The following is a 10,192-nucleotide window of genomic DNA, read 5'->3' on the forward strand; positions in this document are numbered from 1 at the left end:
ATTAGGGCACGAACAACATTCATTTTCTGGATCAGATTGAGGTATTTTTATCAAATATTTTAGTGAGTGCAATTTTACCAAGATGCTATGACTTCCATAAAAAATACATATACTTCCCGATGATGATAAGTTCCTTCCTTGTACTTATGCGAAAGCCTCATAATGAAAACAATGCAGTTAATGGGCAACGAAAATGTTTGTAAAACTGTCATCCTTTTCTTGTTTAATTGTGTAATGTGCATAAGAAACTCTTAAAAATAGTTTTTTGGTAACTTGAAAAGATCTTTGGAATGCTTTAGAATAGTTTTTGTAAAGCGTTTGGAAATAACGTACAAATATGCTGCAAAGCACATAGGTCAACAACCCATTACGAAGAAAAAAATAATATAATATGCATTTTTAGATCCATTAAACGGCTTGGCTGACTTTTTAACTTAAGTTGTGAAGAGAAATTAGTTAAGCCAAATTATGTTCGGGATTTTAAGAGATAGTTAATAAGTTGATTGTTGTCAAGTAACTTATACATTTTACAAAATTTCTTAACTTCTACTGGGAGAGATCTTTGCTCCTTCTTTGGCTTGTTACAGACGACGTAACATTTTAATATCACACCGCGGTGGACGGATTAAGGCAAGGCACAGATCGCTAAAAATGCAACAAAATTTGTAAACATTTGCAATGTTTCCCAGAGCCACCTAGAGAAATGTGTGCATTTTGGTGACAGTTGCGGAATATATTTGAAAAGAACTTAATAAGAATATAGAACTATTTTAAATTGAGTGTTTAGATCTGGTCGAGAGGGTTCAATTTCGTAAAATATTGTAAAAATATTCTGCAATCTCTGCAGCAAGAACCAAAATTTTAAAAACGACAACGACGAAAACCTAAGGATTCTATAGGATAGAATATCAAAGTTGTGCAATGAAGATAATTTGTTTGTCATGGTGCTTTAGTCGCTTACGTTAGTGAATAAATTAGTTGACAAATCATTCAAATAAAGCGAGTAGAGAAAGGCAACAGATTTCTAAATAGAAGAAAATATCCTCAGGACTATTAATTAATGTTACATAACTTACTGTGCCACGTCAATTAGGGAGAAGTTCTTTCGCTTTCTTTCATGAGTACAGCTTTCGATTGACACTTGATAAACTTTTCATTACTTTTTCAATCAAGCGTATATCTCTGGAAACATAGTCTCGAAAGCTGCCTTTGTATGGGAGAGAAATCCTTACCTTACGAAACAACATATGTTACAAAATATTTTCTTTATTAGATTTTATTCTTTGTTAGAACTATCGCATTTAAAACAACTAATCCTATGGATTCTATGCATATTCTCAAATCAGCTGTAGAACGCAAGTACTTGCGCTTTGGCCCAACAACGAATGGTTCCATATCGGACGAGCTCATCGACGACACCCCATGTAACGGTTTATTTCGAGTAGTGTAATGAATTAAGCGGAATGATGTGGGATATTTAATATTTTTAAATCTGTCCTCAAAGGGACGAAGGACTGAATAATAATAGTATATTTAGTTCAGATTTTTACATTATTTGAAAAATTTTCCTAAAGAAATGCGAGTATATTTTTGCTTTTATTTTTTGATATATTTTAATAACCAAAAAAAGGCCGTGTAAATAAAAAAAAAAAAAGTAGCAAAAAAAAAGATTTTCTGTGTCTGTGCCAACGAGGAGGAAATCAGAAAAAGAAGAAAAAAATATAATATGGCTGTTCAACCATTTTTAGTCGAATAAAATCTAAAAACTCCCTTCGCTCTGCTTGCGGTATATATTTTTTTTATTGTGTTTTGATTTTACAATCAAACAATAAAAGCAAACCGCAGCTATATGATGCAGATGCTCTCGCTCATACACCCATAGGCACACGTAAATATAGACGAAATTTTTTTCCAAGTTTTACTTAATTGGAAAATTCTCAATGTTCTCACATTAGAGTCCTGAATAACCGCAAAACAATTGCAACTTTTCTTGTTGTACACACAAGAAAAAAAATTACAACAACAAACAAATGAAACTGCTAAATATAAACAATATACGTACATGAAGCTGTGTGTTATTTTCATCTAACTGATGAACACACAAATATCTCAATTATGTTCGTCATGTCTGCAGTAATGTCCGCACGTATGAATGTGTATTTGTTATAAGCGTGCATGTGGGCACGTATATAAAAATGTTTGTGCTTTCTATATACGTCGATTGGTTCCGAGGTATACATAGGAATATTTTCGTTTTTCTCTTACATATATATATATATATATATATATACCTTTGCAACTTTCCATCTATATTTGCTCTTCAATAATTGAAAATTAAATGTGTTTCGCAGATACAATCCTCTTATTAGTTTTATCTCATCATCAAAATTATCTTCGACGTCATTGGAATACGTTAGGATATCATTGTCTCTTCACAAATTTTAAAAACAACTTACTTTGATTTTTTTTTTTTAATTATTTTGTTTTTTATTTGACAGATATTTCGGCATTCGAAAAAGAAAAGGATGTAGAAACAAAAATCGCGAGGGGCCAGAAACAGATGAAGAGAGAAAGGAAAGCAGGAGCTTTGTAAATAAATTTAAGAACAATTTTAAAGCTTTGAAACTTCACGATTCTTAAGGAAAGGTCCTATGACTAAATTAAGTAACGTTTCTGCAACTCAAACGAAACTCATTTTGTCATAATTTTTGCAACACCCAACAAGAAGCTTTAAAAATCCTATAAAATATGTATATTCTTGGTCAGCATGAAGTTTTGAGTTGACTAAGTTATATATGTTCGTCTATGTGCATGTGCGGTGTGTGTTGTTGACACTTCATGGTCGCAAAAAAGAAGATATCGATTTCAAACTTGGTACGAACATTGGCAGTTTCTGTACGCGCGTTGATTTTGATGACACCATGTCTTTTACTTCTGTAATCAGAAATTCACGGAGTTTTGTGTGCGATTTTGACGGCTTAACGCATAACATAGTCCGACAGGTGAAGCAAGTTTTCAAGAAAGTTTCTTGAAAATCACTTGTTCCACACTTGACTGAACATCATGAAAGCTTTCTAGCCCTGAAATTTTGTGATGTCACAGAAATAGTGGAGAATAATTTTCTCTAAACTTTCTTTCCTTTTCAATGTACTTCTGCCTTAATATTTAACGCTAATCGCACCCTATGTTTTTAAAACGAATAACTTCGCGATGTGACTTTCAACTACTTATGAGAGCCGTGGAAATTCGTTTCTATATTTATAAATGTAAAATATTAAACACATGCCATTTAGATCTTGGAAATGCGGTATGAAATAATCAAAAAATTTAAATTGAAAGTTCAAATGTAACAATCAAATGTTGCAGTTGGCAACTCTGCGCGCACGCTGTGGTCGTAGTTTTTACTTTATGTGTAGAAATTTTGTTATATCTTTTTTTATTTTATCGCTTTGCTGCTTTATACGGTTTTAAACCCTAATTATAATAATTATGAACTTTTTGTATTGATATGATTTTGGTTTTTGCGATCAGCGCTTTGTGCTCTCGTCAAGAAGAGTCTTTTTCCTTTTTTTGGTTGTTGTTGCCTCCAACCAATTGCCTTGGATTGCGGCGCTAACAGTTTTTCTCTTTTGTTTAGCGTGCTTTTATTAGTGTGACGTTTGCGTTCTAATTTGAGAGAGCATTTTGAATATATGACGAACTTGTTTTTTTTTTCCTTTAAAAACGTTACTTCGTCTGTTCCTTTCCGACATGGATTATTTATTTACATCATGTCAAATAAAAGCAGGCCTGCTTTCGCTTTGCGAGCGTTGCTGTCATGCAAATGTGCAGCTATTACTGCCCGTCCGGCAGACGCAGTCCGAGGTCGACGAAAGGATTACGTTGGTCATGTCCCGACTGTAGGAAGCTTCACATTGACTTTTGAAGCTTTTAACGGAGACAAGGAATGGTTTTTCTGAATTAAGTAAAAAGCTATCTATCTCAACGTAGAGCTATCTCGTCGTTTAAGTTGTTAGTTCAGATTGGAAATAAGCCATTGTGGGCAGTGGGATTTTTAATGAAGGAATTTCTCGGAATCGTCCCCGCAATACTAATTCGTTCCACTTTCCTAAATTCAGTGACCAAGGATTTTTCTTGTTTGGCTTGCCTGACTTACACTCATCGAAACCTTTTCACAATTCTTTCCAAGTTTTCAGAAACGATTGATTGGATTGCACTAGTGTTGGTGTTTTAATTGCAATATCTGCTGCAGTCCCTTCCGATTTATTTGAATTTCCTACCTCTTCTGACGTTGAATTTATTGCCATTCGTGCGAAAATTGCCAGTAAACAGTTATATGTAACTTCTCCGTTTATAAGAAACGTGCTGCCCGCTTTTGTGATGCGGCCGAATCGTCTTAACTTACTGACATAGTCATGGGGCACATCAATTTGTCACAAGTCACTTGGTGTTATAGTGATAATTAATTATAATGGTAGACTGCGTGATCTTTGCTTTGCCATTTTCCTGGAGACAAATGTAAGCTGCTATCCGCCTTTTAATATAATTGACGTACGATGGTCCGCTGAACCACACTAAGGAACCAAGTCCAACTTCGTTAAATAAACATCACGATTTTAATAAAACCAATATTTTACTGCTTAAATTGCATACCTCACACATTACGTTTGATTTTTCTGCTGGGAATATTGAAACCTCATTGTCATCGTCCTATAACGTATTAAACCTAGCTATTTTTGCAATATCCGATTCGATCCGCTCCGATCAAGCACATGCTTTCGAAGCAAGTGCCCGCCATGGTTTATCAAGGGAATGAAATATTACCAAAATAGGAAATACAAACTTTTCAAAAAATTTATGAGAAGTGGTTCCGTTTATTCTGCTGCAAGATTTTAGGTTGAATTACCTCAAGTATCAATGTTATTCCTGATACCTTCAGTTGATAAAATCCCCACTGCTTGTTAATCGTAAGTATTTTTATAAGATTGTCAACTCCAAAAGAATCCCTAAAGAATATCCCTCGCAAGTTTCTTTCGAGAAACGAGTCCTCTGGTGATATTAAAACCTTAAATCTTTTCGCTGAACAATTCCAACGCGACGTTTTACATGGTTTAACGTCTCCAAAGTATAGTTGTGCGGCTGGGCATGATGGCATTCCATCGTGTATACCCAAATTATACTCTGAGAAGCTGTGTGGTTTATTTTAAAGATTTTCATTCAGTCTTTGAAATCAGGCGTTTTTCCCTTTGTTTTGGAAGGGAACTTACTCCACCTCATAAATGTGGAAACAGACATTACGTTGGATATTAAAGAGGTGTTGCCAAGTTAAGTGTCCTACCTAAATTATTTGAATGAATTGTTACTCAGCATTTAGCCTTACCTATCAAATCTTATATCTCTTCACTCCGGCATGACTTTCTGAAAGGAACATCAACTGTTACGAACCTTTTAGAGCTTCTATGCCCTGTTTTCAAGGCTTTTAGTCTGACCCAGACGTCGGATGTACTGATTTTAGCTTAGCTTTTAGTTAGTTAATTATAACTTATTGATCTTCAAACAACGGGCCTCTGACTTCCCTTTGTATTTAGTGAAATGGATAACCTCTTACCTTCATAACAGAATAGTCAGGGTTCTGTTTAACTTCATCATCTCGAATGAATTTCCAATGATAAATGTGGTGTCCCTCAAGGCAGCCACTTAGGGCCTCTTTTATTTATTCTATAGATTAATCACCTCTCCTCGGTGATCAAATCCATACCCTGACGATGTGAAACTGTTTTCTTTCTTCTCCTTGAAATGGCAATCATATCAGCTTCAAATTGACCTAAATAATTTGGTTACATAGTATTCGTTAAATATGATGAAAAGAAATCTAAAAAATGAAAGCAACTTTCTTCCTCAAGGGTGAAGCCTTTCAATATCAAGTATATAATTGATTTTCCTGAATTCGTTCATCAATTTAGCGGTTATATTCGACCAGAAATTGCGTTTTAATTTGGACATTGAGCTCTCTTTAGATAAAGCTAGGTCGGAGCTGGGTTTCATTAAGAGGATGGTCAAACAGCTTAAGGATCCTTACATTACAAAATGCTGTGCATGTGCGCAGTTAGACCAATACTTATGTATGTCGTGTGATGTTACGTAGATTCAACTTAATCTATTCAAGAGCAATTCTTGCTGTTTGCCCTTAGGAATTTGGGTTGGGAGCCGCTTGCCTGTTTATGAAAATAGATTGCTTCTGGTAGCCTTACCATCACTTGAGAAGCGTAGATTTTTTCTTGGTAATTTCTTCTTAATTAAGTTAATAAGTGGTACTATCGATTCGCCCTCAATTCTTGATGGGATAAACTTTAATGTCCTGAAGCGCTTCTTTAGGAATTTTCTCTTTATTAGACTTAGTCAATGTAAATTATGATTATGAGCTGTTTAAGAAAAGAATGATGTCTATCACTAAATCTCAATAACTATGTTTAATACGCGTGATTTGCCTTTGTCGTATTTAAAATAACTTACAATCTTAACATCTATGCTTTGAAAATTAACTGGTGTTGTTTCCTGTTGTCGAGTGCCAAACACTTGCAACTTGGATCTGTACTGACTGTGGACGTGCCTCTGTACTAATTGTGTGTACGCCTTTTTTGATTTCTTTTTTTTTTTTCCTACATTTATTTTTTTTTTCTTTACTTCTTATATACTTCCCATTATATATAACTCTGATATAGGCTTAATTCCCAAATTTTGACTTTCAAAAGCTCAGTACTTTTTAGACAGCTAGTCAAGCAATTTTAACAAACTCCCCAAACAGACGCTTCTTGATTAATTTGTGCGCTATTAACCTTGGAATAGGTAAATGAATATAATTGAATCGATTCCTTTTAGATGATTCTTGGAGTTTCGTGTAAAGAGAGTTCCAACCACGCTTGAGAATAATACCTTTTTTAAAAACATAAACGCAGCCATTTAATAATTTAATCCCTAACTACTTTAAAGTATTTATGCAATTCCTTGAAGTGCCTTAAAAGAATAACATGCTCGCTCTTCTCTGCTTATAATCGATTTATATTTAATTACAATACCATACTCGAGTATGAAGTTAGTGCAAATACAGTAATGAGATCTAATTCTCTATATTTACGATAAACGTTAAAGTGATTACTAAACCAAAAATGTTCATTTTAGTTAATTAAAATGAATAACTATACACCAAGAAGCAACAGTTTGCTTTAATGGGTGTATGTTTGTATGTGTGTGTCTTTGAGCGAGGCCTTGTAATAAAAATTGTTAGGTTAGAATATTTCCCATTATTTTACTTATAGAATGTTTTAATTTTGTCTCTCTCTTTGTGTGTGTGTGTGCCGTCATGTATTATAGAGATTTGATTAAAAAGAGGTGGAGCTTTAAAGTTTATAACAAATACGGAGAGTGAATAATGGAGGGAAGAAACGGAGAGATTTTGCGCATTTTGTTGAAAGGCAAAAAATTTGTGGGAAAATGCATAAATCGCACTATATACGTGCGTATGGCTGCTATAAACCTGTTTTATGTTTTTTCATGATTATTATTGTCAATCTTGTTGCCGTTATTGTCGTTGTTGTTATTTTCCTTACATGCATATATACATACGCACATGCAAACATAAAAGTTAATGCTCTCTTACAGCTTTATTGGTTTTTAATGAGTGTTTGAGTTGATGAAGAATTTAATTTATGATGTCCCGCAACCCCAAACCCAATCCATAACGGCATCACTTATGAAAGCCTCTGAGCCGCTTGTGTATGACTCCCCTTAAATTATACGGTACAAACACATAAACACCACCACCCCAATCCCTCTCCCGTCAACCCACGAGCATACAACACATAAACACATGGATGCATACTTATAGAGTAAAATTTTTAAATATGTGTAAAAGAGTCTATGTTATCTGTTTGTTTGTGTATGTAGGTCTTCTTCTGTTATATATGGATTGGTTTGTGTTATTGCCATAAATGAAAATTGGTCAGCGTACAAGCACACAAGGATGTGTTCAGCCATTATTCAATTTTAATGAAAAATGTTTCCTGATGTATATATATATGTATATGATGTATATATATATATATAAATATATATATATATATATATATGTATACACGTATAAATATATGTATAAATATAAAGCAGATCAGACTTTGCGTTTCCTTGCCTTCCCTACACACATACATAAACCTATATGTTTATTGTACAGTGTCCTTATAGTGAAAAGTATAACATAGTAGAGTTGATAGTTTGTCTCAGTGTGGGCTGTTTGTGTGTTTGTGTGATGGCTTTTTCCGTACTACAGCTACTGCTACTAAATGTACTACTATTAGCACTACTACTGCTGCTATTACTATTACTATTGCACGTACCAAAAATATATATGACAGTTTCGCTTAAATTGAAATCTTGATATTTTCACTTTACTTGTATTCTTATGAAAACTCTTGTTAGAATTGCTATTGTTATTGTTGTTGCCAGTGTTTGTATAAACCAAATTGCTTGTTATGTGGCTTACAAACAATAAAAAAAAGTAAGAAGAGAGAAGAAATAGTAAAAATGCAAAAAATACAAAACATAAATAACGTAAGCAGTTAAGGGGCTAGCAAAGAGAGAAAGCGAAAATGACAGAGTGAAGATAAAAACATATAAAAAAAAGAAAGGAAGAAATTTGCTATTTTTAAATTAATAGACCAACCATCCGACCAACAAACCATTAGTTTATATAAGTGGAATTCAACCATAAGCACATTTGAAATAAATTTTACCTCTTGGCCAGCTCTTCAGTTCTAATGACTCTAACGACCACTCTGTTGACCATTTTGTTGTTGAGTTTTCAGTTTATTCCCACTCCCTCTCTTTACATATATCTTTCTCTTTTCCTCACTTTTTTTTCTTTCTCTCTCTGTCTTACTCTCAATCATTTCATTTGAACAGCCAATAGATGACCGGGCGTGAAAGGGGAAAATAGGTGGAAGATTTTATTGGAAAAGGATGCAGGCAGGGATGTTGTTATCGTGCTTTGATGATTTAATTTTCTGGTCTTCTAATTTAATTTTATTATAGAAATACTCACTAACGAGAATGTGTGTGCTTGGATTACTACAGCGTATGGTATGGTACAGTATGTCAGGGTATGACGATGATGATGCTATTAATGTTGCTGCTGTTATTCTTGTTGGTGTCGTTGTTGTTGTTATTACTGGATTTCCATAAAACAGTTGCTGCAATATATCTCTGCGTTGTTCGTGGATCGTACATCTTGTATATATGTATATATAAATAACGCAAAGCCATTTCACTTCTCTTCATATTCGTATGCAAATTCATTAATGGAAAATGGTGGTATTGTTTAATTGAAAAAGGAAACGTGGCAAAGGTGTTTTATAAATGGAATTGGCACAACAAATTTACTCATATAATATATGTACGTAGATAGATATACACACAAATATATATATACACATGGATGTATATGTATATGCAGTAGGTAGATAGTGTGCATAAAATAATTTTTGTTGTTACTTCTCATGGTGCGGAGGGAGAATTTTTAATTAAATTTTATCATACTTCTTTTTTAATATTCTCTTCTTTTTTTTTTTCTTCTTTTCTCAGTTCGGTAATATGGGAAAGGTCTCTAACAATTATGTTTATATGTATGCGAAAGGACATGTAGTACATGGCGTTCCACACACGGACAAGCATTCATTTAATTGAACTTTTTTTTAAATTTTTACAGCTTAACGTAGGTTAGCTATATACATCGGATAGAGATTAAAACTAAATGGACTATGAGATAATTCTGTTCTTTAGTAAATTTGTTTGATTTCAACAAAATCTAAATAAGGGAACCTTGCTTTGCTGTGTAATATTTTCCAATTCCTTTGCAGAAGACTACTCAAAGCGTTGGAAAACGCTTTTTATCGACGTTCGTACATTAGGTGCATAAGGTTCTTAACAAATTTTTTATTAATTATGCAGCAGTAATGGACATTCTCCCCTACGAATCGTCATTTTGCATATGGAGAACAAAAAGCTATACAAAGCCTTGAAATATTGTTCGCAATCCGTTGAAGCCAATACAAACTTTTCAAGAACATCGTTTTAAAAAAGGATTGCTTTGATTTTTAGTCAACGTTTTTTTATAACGAAAAAATCGCTCAAAATCGAAATA

Source organism: Glossina fuscipes, unplaced genomic scaffold (assembly GCF_014805625.2).
Source record: "Glossina fuscipes isolate IAEA_lab_2018 unplaced genomic scaffold, Yale_Gfus_2 28, whole genome shotgun sequence".
NCBI classification, from domain to species: domain Eukaryota; kingdom Metazoa; phylum Arthropoda; class Insecta; order Diptera; family Glossinidae; genus Glossina; species Glossina fuscipes.